This window comes from Pseudophryne corroboree, chromosome 4 (genome assembly GCF_028390025.1).
Source record: "Pseudophryne corroboree isolate aPseCor3 chromosome 4, aPseCor3.hap2, whole genome shotgun sequence".
Taxonomy (NCBI): domain Eukaryota; kingdom Metazoa; phylum Chordata; class Amphibia; order Anura; family Myobatrachidae; genus Pseudophryne; species Pseudophryne corroboree.
The window spans coordinates 867,230,282-867,247,575 of NC_086447.1; positions in this window are offsets into that span (position 1 = coordinate 867,230,282).

Here is a 17,294-nt window from a genome sequence, read left to right on the forward strand (position 1 = left end):
GCTTCGCTCGCCACACTTTTCTATTCCAAATAGATTGTGACATGGACCCAGGGGGTTATGGGAAAGGTCCTCTGCACGAAGAGAATCTAGACGCTACCATACCTATAGTGGCTGCAGCTGCACTGGGATCCGGACTATAGACTGTACAAGTCTATGTCGACACCATATAAGTTGACATTGACAAAAGGTTGACATGGTCGACACACGTGGCAGACACATGTCTGTTTGGGTTTTTATTTTCTTAGGGGGGGAGGGGGGGGGAGTTCATGTTTTTGAAGTTCTTCTATCCTTCACTATCCATGTCACAAATCATGACCTTTAGTAATTTTATGTCGAGCAAAGCGGAGCAGAGCAAGACATTGCCCGAGACGTGGCGAAAGGACGCATTTCTACAAATGGTGGTCCCAGATGGAAAAAATATCCACATTAACCTTAAAAATGCAAAAAAAAAAAGTGCCTATTGCCATATTGACCCTTTGACTCTGTCAGCATTTTGACTAGGTCGACCTAGACATTGTAGGTCTTCCATACCACACCCTGGCTGCACTACATCATAGGGCCTGCTTGTGCTGATGCCGCAGCTGATTTTCTCAATATTTAGACAGCATTTCTGTCTCTTCAGCTGGGTACACACTGGCATGTATGTTCACTCGAACAACTGATATCTATATATACCCGTAAATTCCCTCAAACGGCCAATATATTGTGAGCCCACCAGCGGGTGAGCTCCCCTAGTAGGTCTGTGAATGGCGCCATCACATCGGCTGTGCAGCACAAGTCATGGTCAATAAATCAGTGCATCTGGAGTGTGTACAGGCGGTTGGCACTTGCGCCAGGTACAGCAAGTGACCAGGGGCAGATTGAGATAGAAAAACAGCCCTGCTAGATTCAGACGCAGTGGCAGCCTTCCTTGGGTCTTTTCCAGCAACTGTGTCTGCAACTTCATCCTAATGTCACTACAATGCCCTTCCCTGGTGTACATCCGTACATGTAAATGTGCAAGGACTGAGACGCCCCCTCTCAGTGTCTACAGATACTGCAGTCATGCTTTGTGCATCATCAGCACCACCCGTTGCACCATTGAAACATTCAGTATCCCCATGCCAAGTGCAGACCATCCATCTGAATATGGCCTCCAATGTGAGCAATTCACCCTCTCTATACGCATCAGCCACTCCCCTGTAACCACCTAGGAACGCCCAAAACATTTGTAATACATGTATGCGTCAGACCCTGTACTGCGGTTCTTTACAAATACCATCAGGACGCATGGGCTGTGCAACTCAAAACGAATACGCAGAGAAAAAAAATTGCACAAGAGAAAATAAATAAAACACATTGGCCCCCACAGGAAAATAAACACACATTGGCCCCGACCGGAAAAAAATAATAGTGAGCTGATCCTGAATACCTTGTCTTCCTAAACAAACACTTGTTTTGTACAAGAGTGGAATAAGGGCCCGATTCAGCTTGGTATGCTGAAATGTAGAAATCTCTTTTCAGGGATTCACACATGCGCAAGGACTTAAACTACGATCGCATTCGATCACAGTCTGGGTAGCGGTGACAGGGCGTCCATGTGGTGTTGGGGGTGTGTGGCTGAACAAAGGTGGTGAGTCAAGACTGTTTGCGGGGTGGGCTGCGGCGGCTGCATGATGTCACCCAAAACATGGCAGCCCCGTGCCTGCGTTTGCAGCTAGGCTGTGAAGGCATGGGGCTACACTAAAGATACGAGCGCTTCGCACTTTAGCGAAGCTCTCACAAGTTAGCGGGAGGGGGAGGGGACCTGGCATGGGAAGCGGCCTTGACCTGTGCTGGGGGGTCCCCCGCATGTTAGTGGAAGGAGTTGTAGTTTATTGAATTTTCATGAATTAGGCCCTATGAGCACAATGCTGACATGCAGATTAAGGGGCTAATTCAGACCTGATCGCTGCTGTGCATTTTCGCACAGCAGGCGATCAGGTCTGAACTGCGCAGGCGCCGCAGTGTGCCGGCACATGCCAGAGATGCGATCGGCATCTCAGCCCAGCGATCGCCTCTACCTGATTGACAGGGAGAGGTGTTCACTGGGCGGGCCGGCGGTGTTGGGCCGCCGTTTTGGGGGCGCAGTCTGGGCAACACAGGCGTGCCTGGACAGTGCGGAGGGTGGGCTGTGGCGGCTGCGTGACGTCACACACAGCCGCTGTGACCCAGAGAGTGACGGGTAGCGCCCTGCCAGCGCAGGAGCTGCGCTGGTAGGGAAGTACTCTTCAGGTACGAAAGCATCGCCGTCATGGGGGGGGGGGGGCAGAGCCAGACATGCGGGGCGGTCTAGCCCTGTGCTGGGTATCCCCCCGCATGCCTGTGAAAGTGAGCAATAGATGTGCTAAATTTAGCACATCTACGATCAAGCCTGAATTGCCCCCCAAGACATTTCCTATTACAACAGGGGCACTTGTGCAAATATAGGCTGATGATTTCACAAAACAGTACTGTGGAGGGTTCTTTTTGCACGTTTCTAAATAACAATACTATTTTTGTGAACAAAATGCAGCACTGACTGTGCAGTAACAAATAATTAAGTTTTGTGTAAAGTGGAACAGCAAGATGCCAGAAATTATTATGTACTGTATGATGAACTATCCAAAGCAGTAAAAGAAATCAGTAAAGAGCCTACAATGAAGGGGGTAAGCGTACAGCAGGAGGGATGTGGACTCAGATATTGTACAGAATCAGTAAAGTACAGCACAAAGGAGTGCATAGTAGAAGTGGAGCGGTGCAGAGCAGAAAGGGGTGCACAGTAGCAGTGGAGTGGTACAGAGTTGAGAGGGGTGCACACTAGCAGAGCAGAAAGGGAGGCACACTAGGAGCAGAGAGATGCAGAGCAGTGAAGGGGTGCACAGTAGCAATGGAGAGCAGAGAGGTTAACAGTAGCAGTAGAGGGATGCAGAGCGGTGAAGGGGTGCAGAGCAGTGAAGGGGTGCATGGTAGCAAAAGAGGTGCATAGTAGCAGAGAAGCGATGCAGAGCAGCAGGGCCATAACAGGGGGGGGGGGGGGGGGGGGAGACTGAGGGGGCACATGACCTGGGTGCTGGATTTGAGGGGGCGCCGAAACCGCCATCTGGCTCTCCCCGCCCGGTGCTGGACTCTGGGTCAGTGTCGGATCCATAGGGAGACAATCACATCCTGTTCTTTGTCTACCTATTTTCTGATGGCCACCAGCACTGGTTTTAACTACCACTCCGACCATAAATGATTTTGTCCTAGACCACCAACACATGGCACCGCCGCAAGTGGCCTGCGGCACCCAGTTTGAGAGCCACTGCAGGATACTGAATAATATACATGCCATATAGTATAATATTAATTTCTCTATCGTCCTAGTGGATGCTGGGGTTCCTGAAAGGACCATGGGGAATAGCGGCTCCGCAGGAGACAGGGCACAAAAAGTAAAGCTTTAGGATCAGGTGGTGTGCACTGGCTCCTCCCCCTATGACCCTCCTCCAAGCCTCAGTTAGATTTTTGTGCCCGGCCGAGAAGGGTGCAATCTAGGTGGCTCTCCTAAAGAGCTGCTTAGAAAAGTTTAGCTTAGGTTTTTTATTTTACAGTGAGTCCTGCTGGCAACAGGATCACTGCAACGAGGGACTTAGGGGAGAAGAAGTGAACTCACCTGCGTGCAGGATGGATTGGCTTCTTTGGCTACTGGACATTAGCTCCAGAGGGACGATCACAGGTACAGCCTGGATGGTCACCGGAGCCTCGCCGCCGGCCCCCTTGCAGATGCTGAAACAAGAAGAAGGTCCAGAATCGGCGGCATGAAGACTCCTCAGTCTTCTTAAGGTAGCGCACAGCACTGCAGCTGTGCGCCATTTCCTCTCAGCACACTTCACACGGCAGTCACTGAGGGTGCAGGGCGCTGGAAGGGGGGCGCCCTGGGAGGCAATGAAAACCTATTTCTCTAACGTCCTAGTGGATGCTGGGGACTCCGTCAGGACCATGGGGAATAGCGGGCTCCGCAGGAGACAGGGCACATCTAAAAAAGCTTTTAGGTCACATGGTGCGTACTGGCTCCTCCCCCTATGACCCTCCTCCAAGCCTCAGTTAGGTTTTTGTGCCCGTCCGAGAGGGTGCAATCTAGGTGGCTCTCTTAAAGAGCTGTTTAGAAAAGTTTTTTTTAGGTTTCAATCTCAGTGATTCCTGCTGGCAACAGGATCACTGCATCGAGGGACTTAGGGGAGAGATTTCCAACTCACCTGCGTGCAGGATGGATTGGAGTCTTAGGCTACTGGACACTTAGCTCCAGAGGGAGTCGGAACACAGGTCAGCCTGGGGTTCGTCCCGGAGCCGCGCCGCCGATCCCCCTTACAGACGCTGAAGAGACGGCAGAACGGAGGTCCGGAAAACAGGCGGCAGAAGACTCCACAGTCTTCATGAAGGTAGCGCACAGCACTGCAGCTGTGCGCCATTGTTGTCACACGGCTCACTGACTCAGTCACGGAGGGTGCAGGGCGCTGCTGGGGGCGCCCTGGGCAGCAATATAATTACCTTTAGTGGCAAAAGAAATACATCACATATACCCATTAAGGCTATATGTATGTATTTTGACCCAGGCCAGTTTCTTAAAAACCGGGAGAAAAATCCCGCCGAAAAAGGGGCGGAGCTTATTCTCCTCAGCACTCAGCGCCATTTTCCTGCTCAGCTCCGCTGGTGAGGAAGGCTCCCAGGACTCTCCCCTGCACTGCACTACAGAAACAGGGTAACAAAGAGAAGGGGGGCATAAATTGGCGATATTTATATATTAAGAGCGCATATATAGTAAACAACACCTTCTAGGGTTGTTTTTATACATTTATAGCGCTTTTGGTGTGTGCTGGCAAACTCTCCCTCTGTCTCCCCAAAGGGCTAAGGGGTCCTGTCTTCGATTAGAGCATTCCCTGTGTGGCTGCTGTGTGTCGGTACGTGTGTGTCGACATGTATGAGGACGATGTTGGTGTGGAGGCAGAGCAATTGCCGATGATGGTAATGTCACCCCCTAGGGAGTCGACACCGGAATGGATGGCTTTAGTTATGGAATTACGTGATAATGTCAGCACACTGCAAAAGTCAGTTGACGAAATAAGACGCCCGGCAAACCAGTTAGTACCGGTTCAGGCGTCTCAGACACCGTCAGGGGCTGTAAAACGTCCTTTACCTCAGTCAGTCGACACGGGTACCGACACAGATGAATCTAGTGTCGACGGTGAAGAAACAAACGTATTTTCCAATAGGGCCACACGTTATATGATCACGGCAATGAAGGAGGCGTTACAGATCTCTGATACTGCTGGTACCTCAAAAAGGGGTATTATGTGGGGGGTGAAAAAACTACCTGTATTTTTCCCAGAATCAGAGGAATTGAATGATGTGTGTGATGAAGCGTGGGTTACCCCCGATAGAAAATTGCTAATTTCAAAGAAGTTGTTGGCATTATACCCTTTCCCACCAGAGGTTAGGGCGCGCTGGGAAACACCCCCTAAGGTGGATAAGGCGCTCACACGTTTATCAAAGCAAGTGGCGTTGCCGTCTCCTGATACGGCCGCTCTCAAGGATCCAGCAGATAGGAGGCTGGAAACTACACTGAAGAGTATATACACACATACTGGTGTTATACTGCGACCGGCAATAGCCTCAGCCTGGATGTGCAGTGCTGGGGTAGTGTGGTTGGATTCTCTGACTGAAAATATTGAGACCCTGGATAGGGACAGTATTTTATTGACTCTAGAGCAATTAAAGGATGCTTTTCTTTATATGCGAGATGCTCAGAGGGATGTTTGTACTCTAGCATCAAGAGTAAGCGCGATGTCCATATCTGCCAGAAGAAGTTTATGGACGCGACAGTGGTCAGGTGATGCGGATTCCAAGAGGCATATGGAAGTATTGCCATATAAAGGAGAGGAATTGTTTGGGGTCGGTCTTTCGGACCTGGTGACCACGGCAACTGCCGGCAAATCCACCTTTTTACCTCAGACCCCTTCACAACAGAAAAAGACACCGTCTTTTCAGCCGCAGTCCTTTCGCTCCTATAAAAAGCGACCAAAAGGACAGTCTTATCTGCCGAGAGGCAGAGGAAAGGGTAAGAAAGGGCAGCACGCAGCCCCTGCCCAGGAACAGAAGCCCGCCCCGGCTTCTACAAAGCCATCAGCATGACGCTGGGGCTTTACAAGCGGACCCAGGAACGGTGGGGGGTCGACTCAAGATTTTCAGCAATCAATGGGCTCACTCACAAGTGGACCCGTGGGTCCTGCAGATAATATCTCAGGGTTACATGCTGGAGTTCGAAAGGTTTCCCCCTCGCCGGTTCCTAAAGTCTGCTTTACCAACGTCTCCCTCAGAAAGGACGTCGGTTTTGGAAGCCATTCACAAGCTGTATTCTCAGCAGGTGATAGTCAAGGTACCCCTCCTACAACAGGGAAAGGGGTATTATTCCACTCTATTTGTGGTACCGAAACCGGACGGTTCGGTAAGGCCTATTCTAAATCTGAAATCCTTGAACCTGTACATACAGAAATTCAAGTTCAAGATGGAGTCACTCAGGGCAGTGATAGCGAATCTGGAAGAAGGAGACTTCATGGTGTCCTTGGACATAAAAGATGCTTATCTACATGTCCCGATTTACCCCTCACACCAAGGGTATCTCAGGTTCGTGATACAAGACTGTCATTATCAGTTTCAAACGCTGCCGTTTGGTTTGTCCACGGCCCCTCGGGTCTTTACCAAGGTAATGACCGAAATGATGGTTCTTCTACGAAGAAAAGGCGTATTAATTATCCCTTACTTGGACGATCTCCTGATAAGGGCAAAGTCCAGAGAACAGCTGGAAGTCGGTGTGACGCTAACACAAGTAGTGCTTCAGCAACACGGGTGGATTCTAAATCTTCCAAAATCTCAATTGACCCCGACAACGCATCTGCTGTTCCTGGGTATGATTCTGGACACGGTTCAGAAAAAGGTATTTCTCCCGGAAGAGAAAGCAAGGGAGTTATCCGAACTTGTCAGGAACCTCCTAAAACCAGGAACGGTGTCAGTACATCAATGCACAAGAGTCCTGGGAAAGATGGTGGCTTCGTACGAAGCGATTCCATTCGGCAGATTCCATGCACGGACGTTTCAGTGGGATCTGCTGGACAAATGGTCCGGATCGCATCTGCACATGCATCAGCGGATAACACTGTCACCGAGAACAAGGTTGTCTCTCCTGTGGTGGCTGCAGACTGCCCATCTGTTAGTGGGCCGCAGATTCGGCATACAGGACTGGGTCCTGGTGACTACGGATGCCAGCCTACGAGGTTGGGGAGCAGTCACAAAGGGAAGAAACTTCCAGGGCGTGTGGTCAAACCTGGAGACGTCTCTTCACATAAATATACTGGAGCTAAGAGCGATCTACAATGCTCTAAGCCTGGCAAAACCGCTGCTTCAGGGTCAGCCGGTGTTGATCCAGTCCGACAACATCACGGCAGTCGCCCACGTAAACCGACAAGGCGGCACGAGAAGCAGGAGTGCAATGGCAGAAGCTGCAAGGATTCTGCGCTGGGCGGAGAATCATGTCATAGCACTGTCAGCAGTGTTCATCCCGGGAGTGGACAACTGGGAAGCAGATTTCCTCAGCAGACACGACCTTCACCCGGGAGAGTGGGGACTTCATCCAGAAGTTTTCCACATGATTGTGAACCGTTGGGAAAAACCAAAGGTAGACATGATGGCGTCTCGCCTCAACAAAAAATTGGACAGGTATTGCGCCAGGTCAAGAGACCCTCAGGCAATAGCTGTGGACGCTCTGGTAACACCGTGGGTGTACCAGTCAGTGTATGTGTTCCCTCCTCTGCCTCTCATACCAAAGGTACTGAGAATTATACGGAAAAGAGGAGTAAGAACGATACTGGTGGCTCCGGACTGGCCAAGGAGAACTTGGTATCCGGAACTTCAAGAGATGCTCACGGAGGATCCGTGGCCTCTACCTCTAAGAAGGGATCTGCTTCAGCAGGGACCTTGTATGTTCCAAGACTTACCGCGTCTGCGTTTGACGGCATGGCGGTTGAACGCCGGATTCTAAAAGAAAAGGGCATTCCAGAGGAAGTTATTCCTACCTTGATTAAGGCTAGAAAGGAAGTGACTGTACAACATTATCACCGCATTTGGCGAAAATATGTTGCGTGGTGTGAGGCCAAGAAGGCTCCAACGGAAGAATTTCAATTGGGTCGATTCTTACATTTCCTGCAAGCAGGATTGTCTATGGGCCTAAAATTGGGGTCCATTAAAGTTCAAATTTCGGCCTTATCAATTTTCTTCTAGAAGGAATTGGCGTCAGTGCCTGAAGTACAAACTTTTGTCAAAGGTGTACTACAGATACAACCCCCAATAGTGCCTCCAGTGGCACCGTGGGATTTGAACGTGGTTCTAAATTTTCTCAAATCTCATTGGTTTGAGCCGTTAAAATCGGTAGAATTAAAATACCTTACATGGAAGGTAACCATGATGTTGGCCCTGGCTTCTGCCAGGAGAGTTTCAGAGTTGGCAGCTTTGTCATACAAGAGCCCATATCTGATATTCCATTCGGACAGGGCAGAATTGAGGACACGTCCTCAATTTCTCCCTAAGGTGGTTTCGGCATTTCACTTAAACCAGCCTATTGTGGTGCCTGCGGCTACTAGCGACTTGGAGGACTCCAAGTTACTGGACGTTGTCAGAGCATTAAAAATATATATTTCAAGGACAGCTGGAGTCAGAAAAACTGACTCGTTGTTTACATTGTATGCACCCAACAAGATGGGTGCTCCTGCGTCTAAACAGACGATTGCACGTTGGATCTGTAGCACAATCCAACTTGCACATTCTGTGGCAGGCGTGCCACAGCCTAAATCTGTAAAGGCCCACTCCACAAGGAAGGTGGGCTCATCTTGGGCGGCTGCCCGAGGGGTCTCGGCATTACAACTTTGCCGAGCAGCTACGTGGTCAGGGGAGAACACGTTTGTAAAATTTTACAAATTTGATACTCTGGCTACAGAGGACCTGGAGTTTTCTCATTCGGTGCTGCAGAGTCATCCGCACTCTCCCGCCCGTTTGGGAGCTTTGGTATAATCCCCATGGTCCTGACGGAGTCCCCAGCATCCACTAGGACGTTAGAGAAAATAAGAATTTACTTACCGATAATTCTATTTCTCATAGTCCGTAGTGGATGCTGGGCGCCCATCCCAAGTGCGGATTGTCTGCAATGCTTGTACATAGTTATTGTTACAAAATCGGGTTATTACTGTTGTTGTGAGCCATCTTTTCAGAGGCTACTTCGTTTTGTTATCATACTGTTAACTGGGTTCAGATCACAAGTTGTACGGTGTGATTGGTGTGGCTGGTATGAGTCTTACCCGGGATTCAAGATCCTTCCTTATTGTGTACGCTCGTCCGGGCACAGTACCTAACTGAGGCTTGGAGGAGGGTCATAGGGGGAGGAGCCAGTACGCACCATGTGACCTAAAAGCTTTTTTAGATGTGCCCTGTCTCCTGCGGAGCCCGCTATTCCCCATGGTCCTGACGGAGTCCCCAGCATCCACTACGGACTATGAGAAATAGAATTATCGGTAAGTAAATTCTTATTTTTTGGCTAAAAATACCTCACATATAGCCTCCGGGGGCTATATGGAGATATTTAACCCCTGCCAGAATCCGTTAAGAGCGGGAGACGAGGCCGCCGAAAAAGGGGCGGGGCCTATCTCCTCAGCACACAGCGCCATTTTCCCTCACAGAAAGGCTGGAGGGAAGGCTCCCAGGCTCTCCCCTGCACTGCACTACAGAAACAGGGTTAAAACAGAGAGGGGGGCACTAATTTGGCGTTAGAAATATATAAAAAAGATGCTATAAGGGAAAACACTTATATAAGGTTGTCCCTATATAATTATAGCGTTTTTGGTGTGTGCTGTCAAACTCTCCCTCTGTCTCTCCAAAGGGCTAGTAGGTCCTGTCCTCTATCAGAGCATTCCCTGTGTGTGTGTGCTGTGTGTCGGTACGTGTGTGTCGACATGTATGAGGACGATGTTGGTGAGGAGGCGGAGCAATTGCCTGTAATGGTGATGTCACTCTCTAGGGAGTCGACACCGGAATGGATGGCTTATTTAGGGAATTACGTGATAATGTCAACACGTGGCAAGGTCGGTTGACGACATGAGACGGCCGACAAACAATTAGTACCGGTCCAGACGTCTCAAAAACACCGTCAGGGGTTTTAAAACGCCCGTTTACTTTAGTCGGTCGACACAGACACAGACAGGGACACTGAATCCAGTGTCGACGGTGAATAAACAAACGTATTCCTTATTAGGGCCACACGTTAAGGGCAATGAAGGAGGTGTTACATATTCTGATACTACAAGTACCACAAAAGAGGGTATTATGTGGGATGTGAAAAAACTACCGTAGTTTTTCCTGAATCAGATAAATTAAATGAAGTGTGTGATGATGCGTGGGTTCCCCCCGATAGAAAATATGGGCGGTATACCCTTTCCCGCCAGAAGTTAGGGCGCGTTGGGAAACACCCCTTAGGGTGGATAAGGCGCTCACACGCTTATCAGAACAAGTGGCGGTACCGTCTATAGATAGGGCCGTCCTCAAGGAGCCAGCTGACAGGAGGCTGGAAAATATCATAAAAAGTATATACACACATACTGGTGTTATACTGCGACCAGCGATCGCCTCAGCCTGGATGTGCAGAGCTGGGGTGGCTTGGTCGGATTCCTTGACTAAAAATATTGATACCCTTGACAGGGACAGTATTTTATTGACTATAGAGCATTTAAAGGATGCATTTCTATATATGCGAGATGCACAGAGGGATATTTGCACTCTGGCATCAAGAGTAAGTGCGATGTCCATATCTGCCAGAAGATGTTTATGGACACGACAATGGTCAGGTGATGCGGATTCCAAACGGCACAAAGGTGTATTGCCGTATAAAGGAAGAGGAGTTATTTGGGGTCGGTCCATCGGACTTGGTGGCCACGGCAACTGCTGGAAAATCCACCGTTTTTTACCCTAAGTCACATCTCTGCAGAAAAAGACACCGTCTTTTCAGCTTCAGTCCTTTCGTCCCTATAAGAGTCATATCTGCCCAGGGATAGAGGAAAGGGAAGAAGACTGCAGCAGGCAGCCCATTCCCAGGAACAGAAGCGTTCCACCGCTTCTGACAAGCTCTCAGCATGACGCTGAGACCGTACAGGACCCCTGGATCCTACAAGTAGTATCCCAGGGGTACAGATTGGAATGTCGAGACGTTTCCCCTGCGCAGGCTCCTGAAGTCTGCTTTACCAAGGTCTCCCTCCGACAAGGAGGCAGTATGGGAAACAATTCACGAGCTGTATTCCCAGCAGGTGATAATTAAATTACCCCTCCTACAACAAGAAAAGGGGTATTATTCCACACTATATTGTGGTACTGAAGCCAGAAGGCTAGGTGAGACCTATTCTAAATCTAAAAAAATTTGAACACTTACAAAGGTTCAAATCAAGATGGAGTCACTCAGAGCAGTGATAACGAACCGGGAAGAAGGGGACTATATGGTGTCCCGAGACATCAGGGATGCTTACCTCCATGTCCCAAATTTGCCCTTATCACTAAGGGTACCTCAGGTTCGTGGTACAGAACTGTCACTATCAGTTTCAGACGCTGCCGTTTGGATTGTCCACGGCACCCCGGGTCTTTACCAAGGTAATGGCCGAAATGATGGTTCTTCTTCGAAGAAAAGGCGTCTTAATTATCCCTTACTTGGACGATCTCCTGATAAGGGCAAAGTCCAGGGAACAGTTGGAGGTCGGAGTAGCACTATCTCGGATACTGTTACAACAGCAGGGGTGGATTCTAAATATTCCAAAATCGCAGCTGATCCCGACAACAAGTCTCCTGTGCTTAGGGATGATTCTGGACACAGTCCAGAAAAAGGTGTTTCTCCCGGAAGAGAAAGCCAGGGAGTTATCCGAGCTAGTCAGGAACCTCCTAAAATCAGTGCATCATTGCACAAGGGCCATGGTAAAAAAATGGTGACTTCCTTCGAAGCAATTCCAGTCGGCAGATTTCATGCAAGAACTTTTCAGTGGGATCTGCTGGACAAATGGTCCGGATCGCATCTTCAGATGCATCAGCGGATAACCCTATATCCAAGGACAAGGGTGTCTCTCCTGTGGTGGTTACAGAGTGCTCATCTTCTAGAGGGCCGCAGATTCGGCATTCAGTTTTGGATGTTGGTGACCACGGAGGCCAGCCCGAGAGGCTGGGGAGCAGTCACACAAGGAAAAAATTTCCAGGGAGTGTGATCAAGTCTGGAGACTTTTCTCCACATAAATATAGCTAAGGGTAAATTTATAATGCTCTAAGCTTAGCAAGACCTCTGCTTCAAGGTCAGCCGGTATTGATCCAGTGGGATAAAACATCACGGCAGTCGCCCACGTAAATAGACAGGGCGGCACAAGAAGCAGGAGGGCAGTGGCAAAAACTGCAAGGACTTTTCGCTGGGCGGAAAATCATGTGATAGCACTGTCAGCAGTGTTTCATTCCGGGAATGGAAACTGGGAAGCAGACTTCCTCAGTAGGCACGACCTCCACCCGGCAGAGTGGGAACTTCATGGGGAAGTTTTCCACATGATTGTAAACCGTTGGGAATTACCAAAGGTGGACATGATGGCGTCCCGTCTGAACAAAAAACGGGACAGGTATTGCGCCAGGTTAAGAGACCCTCAGGCAATAGCTGTGGACGTTCTGGTAACACCGTGGGTGTACCAGTCGGTGTATGTGTTCCATCCTCTGCTTTTCATACCTAAGGTACTGAGAATTATAAGACGTAGAGGAGTAAGAACTATACTCATGGCTCCGGATTGGCCAAGAAGGACTTGGTACCCGGAACTTCAAGAGATGCTCACAGAGGACTTATGGCCTCTGCCGCTAAGAAGGGACTTGTTTCAGCAAGTACCATGTCTGTTCCAAGACTTACCGCAGCTGCGTTTGACGGCATGGCGGTGGAACGCCGGATCCTAAGGGAAAAGGCATTCAGGAAGAGGTCATTCCTACCCTGGTCAAAGCCAGAAAGGAGGTGACCGCACAACATTATCACCACATGTGGCGAAAATATGTTGCGTGGTGTGAGGCCAGGAAGGCCCCACAAAGAAATTTCAACTCGGTCGATTCCTGCATTTCCTGCAAACAGGAGTGTCTATGGGCCTCAAATTGGGGTCCATTAAGGTTCAAATTTCGGCCCTGTCGATTTTTCTTCCAGAAAGAATTGGCTTCAGTTCCTGAAGTCCAGAAGTTTGTCAAGGGAGTATTGCATATACAACCCCCTTTTGTGCCTCCAGTGGCACTGTGGGATCTCAACGTAGTTCTGGGATTCCTCAAAACACATTGGTTTAAAACCAGTCAAATCTGTGGATTTGAAGCATCTCACATGAAAAGTGAACATGCTCTTGGACCTGGCCTGGACCAGGCGAGTGTCAAATTGGTGTTTTTTTTCTCAAAAAAGCCCATATCTGTTTGTCCATTCGGACAGGGCAGAGCTGCGGACTCGTCCCCAGTTCTTTCCCTAAGGTGGTGTCAGTGTTTCACCTGAACCAGCTTATTGTGGTGTCTTGCGCCTACTAGGGACTTGGAGGACTCCAAGTTGCTAGATGTGGTCAGGGCCCTGAAAATATAGGTTCCAGGACGGCTGGAGTCAGGAAAACTGACTTGCTGTTATCCTGTATGCACCCAACAAACTGGGTGCTCTTGCTTCTAAGCAGACTTTTGCTAGTTGGATGTGTAATACAATTCAGCTTGCACATTCTGTGGCAGGCCTGCCACAGCCAAAATATGTAAACGCCCATTCCACAAGGAAGGTGGGCTCATCTTGGGCGGCTGCCCGAGGGGTCTCGGCTTTACAACTTTGCCGAGCGGCTATTTAGTCAGGGGCAAACACGTTTGTAAAATCCTACAAATTTGATAACCTGGCTAAGGAGGACCTGGAGTTCTCTCATTCAGTGCTGCAGAGTCATCCGCACTCTCCCGCCCGTTTGGGAGCTTTGGTATAATCCCCATGGTCCTTTCAGGAACCCCAGCATCCACTAGGACGATAGAGAAAATAAGAATTTACTTACCGATAATTCTATTTCTCGGAGTCCGTAGTGGATGCTGGGCGCCCATCCCAAGTGCGGATTATCTGCAATACTTGTACATAGTTACAAAAATCGGGTTATTATTGTTGTGAGCCATCTTTCAGAGGCTCCGCTGTTATCATACTGTTAACTGGGTTCAGATCACAGGTTGTACAGTGTGATTGGTGTGGCTGGTATGAGTCTTACCCGGGATTCATAAATCCTTCCTTATTGTGTACGCTCGTCCGGGCACAGTATCCTAACTGAGGCTTGGAGGAGGGTCATAGGGGGAGGAGCCAGTGCACACCACCTGATCCTAAAGCTTTACTTTTTGTGCCCTGTCTCCTGCGGAGCCGCTATTCCCCATGGTCCTTTCAGGAACCCCAGCATCCACTACGGACTCCGAGAAATAGAATTATCGGTAAGTAAATTCTTATTATATCATACATTGTGTGGGGGTGGGGATGTATGAAGCCATGAAGAGTTGTCCAAAGCAACCAATCAGCTAATGTGATTTCTGCAGCAGGTTACATTGGTTTCCACAGGGAAACATTGGGGTTTGGGTGTAAAGTGGATCTTGATCCAGAGGAACCAACAGGCTAAAGCTTTAGGCTGTTCCAGGATGCTCTATAACCCCACCTCCAGGCACTGAGAGCTCAGTTTCAGTTGGTGTCTGCAGCAGCAGGACACTTAACAGGTGGACTGCACTGGGCATCCCTGAAAAAGCTTTTTCTGACAGAAAATTTATTCAAAATTGGGCTGTCAGCGCTGCAGCTTCATCACCTCCCAAGCAGTGTTCCATTTTCCCGCTGGCTCAGTTCCCGGGTACTTGTGGCGGAGATGTTTCGACGTAGGCACATGGTCGCAGACGCTCTACTGGTTCGTGTGGCTGCTACGGGGAGGAGGTAAGAGGGTCCCCCCAGGTAGGATGCACAGCACGGCACTGGCATGAACACTGTCACCTTCGCAGGGACCCCACTAGACAACCGGGGCATATTAAATACAGGTCGGGTGTACTAACACCCCATTTAATAAGGCTCACAGTACCCGGGGTGGAAGTCCAGCATAGGGAAGCTGGCGCTTGACCTGTAGCCCCTCCCCATCCCAGGGTGCCATCTACTGCAGATTTCCCGTCCTGGAGCTGCCTCACGCTCTCCCTCACTGCCTGACTGAGACGCTGGGCGCCATATTATAAGCATAGCTGCGGTTGGTCTCCGGGACTGCAGGGCAAGGTCTCCCTTGTAAAGACGCCTGTATACAGCGCTGTGTCTTTACAAACACTTGAGTATTCTACATGTCTTTATACAGATAGCATTAGTTAAGAGTGTACCTATTGCAGATTATATTGTACAAGTATTCTGATATATACCTCCGGTCTAGGAGGGGGGGAGAGAGAGAGAGAGAGAATATATATATATATATATATATATATATATATATACATACATACATACATAATTATACTAGTCCAGTGCAGTTTTATTGTGATATAATTTCTGCATTGCCTGTGACTCTGTGTCTGTATCTGCGGTGTGGTTCCACTCTCAGTTTTTCCCAGATATAACTGTCACTATATTCTGTACCCTAGGGGGCTGGGTGAGTCAGGGTCTGCCAATATAGTGCATCACATTATTTATCCAATACCGATATTCTACGGTTTACTCAGTCACATTATACCAGATTTATTCGCAGGTCTTATGTACTATGTATTCAGTCACATACTATAGGATTTATTCGCAGGTATTGTACTCTGGCTTTATCATTCTCAGACGCTCTGTTGTTGCATTTCTATACAATGTCTGACAAGAAGGGCAGTAAGTCAGTGGAAGCTCCTGCAACATGCAGAGCATGCTCCAAGGACTTACTAGAGGGGGAAGCTGTGTATGATGGTCTGTGTACTCTGGGGGTCATTCCCAGTTGATCGCTAGCTGCCGTTGTTCACAACGATCAGGCTAAAAATCGTCATTTCTGCGCATGCGTACGGACCGCAGTGCGCACGCGCAACGTACTTTCACAAAAATCTATGCAGTTTCACACAAGGCTGAGCGACGCTTTTCAGTCGCTCTGCTGATCGTATGGTGATTGACAGGAAGTGGGTGTTTCTGGGTGGTAACTGGCCATTTTCCGGGAGTGTGATAAAAAACGCAGGCGTGCCTTGAGGAACGAGGAAGTGGCTAGCCGAACGCAGGGCATGTTTGTGACTTCAAAGCAGGAACAAAACAGACTGAAGTATTCGCAAGGTAGGAGTAGGTTTAGAGCTGCTCAGAAACTGCCTGAAAAAATGTCAGCACTATTCTGCTCACCTTTCGTTCGCACTTCTGCTAAGCTAAGATACACTGAGCAAGAAAAAAAAAGGCATTTGGTTTCCCCCAGCACCCTGAATGATAACAGTAACTAGATGTAAATCCCACACAATAATAGAATTCAGAAATCTTCGTTACACATATTGGGCAAATGTGTGGTTAAGCCCCAAAGCCGCATCAAGGTGTCTCTATATGTGGGGTCCCTAGCGATATATCTAGGTGCAGGGTGTGGCACCCCAAAACACCAGCATAAGCCAGAAAGCCCAGCGTAGCATACCAGTGACAAAACTATAGTGTTAATAAATTAGTATTTAGGAAGCCGAAGCTATATGAAATGTAATTAAAATAGAGAAATAGTGTTAAAAAATGAATAAGTGAAGGTATGCCATACTAAGGCCATCCAGCTCAGCCAGTCCAGAGGCACCACACCTCACACCTCCATTACTCCAATCTGGGTCTAATATTAACCAGCAAGGAGCCACATGATAATGGCTCCTTACTACAATATGTCTAAGCTAAGAGCTACCTACCTTGGAGCAACCCCATAATGCTCCATGTGGCATGTCAGGGTCTGCACCTCCTCCTAATGCAGGAACCTCTCTGCCTTTCACAACAGACATATATATTGGTAGATGCTCAATTAGCTTAGTGATATTATTCAGGTGCTCGAAAGGGAGGGCTATTTCTGTGCAAGGAAAAAAAAAAAGCATTTGGTTTCTCCCAGCACCCTGAATGATAACAGTAACTAGATGTAAATCCCACATAATAATAGAATTCCGAAATCTTCGTTACACATATAAACAGAACTTTTGCATTTGTTACAACAATAGCTACTGGATCTCTCTAAGGAGCAGAGTTCATTGTGGCAACAAAC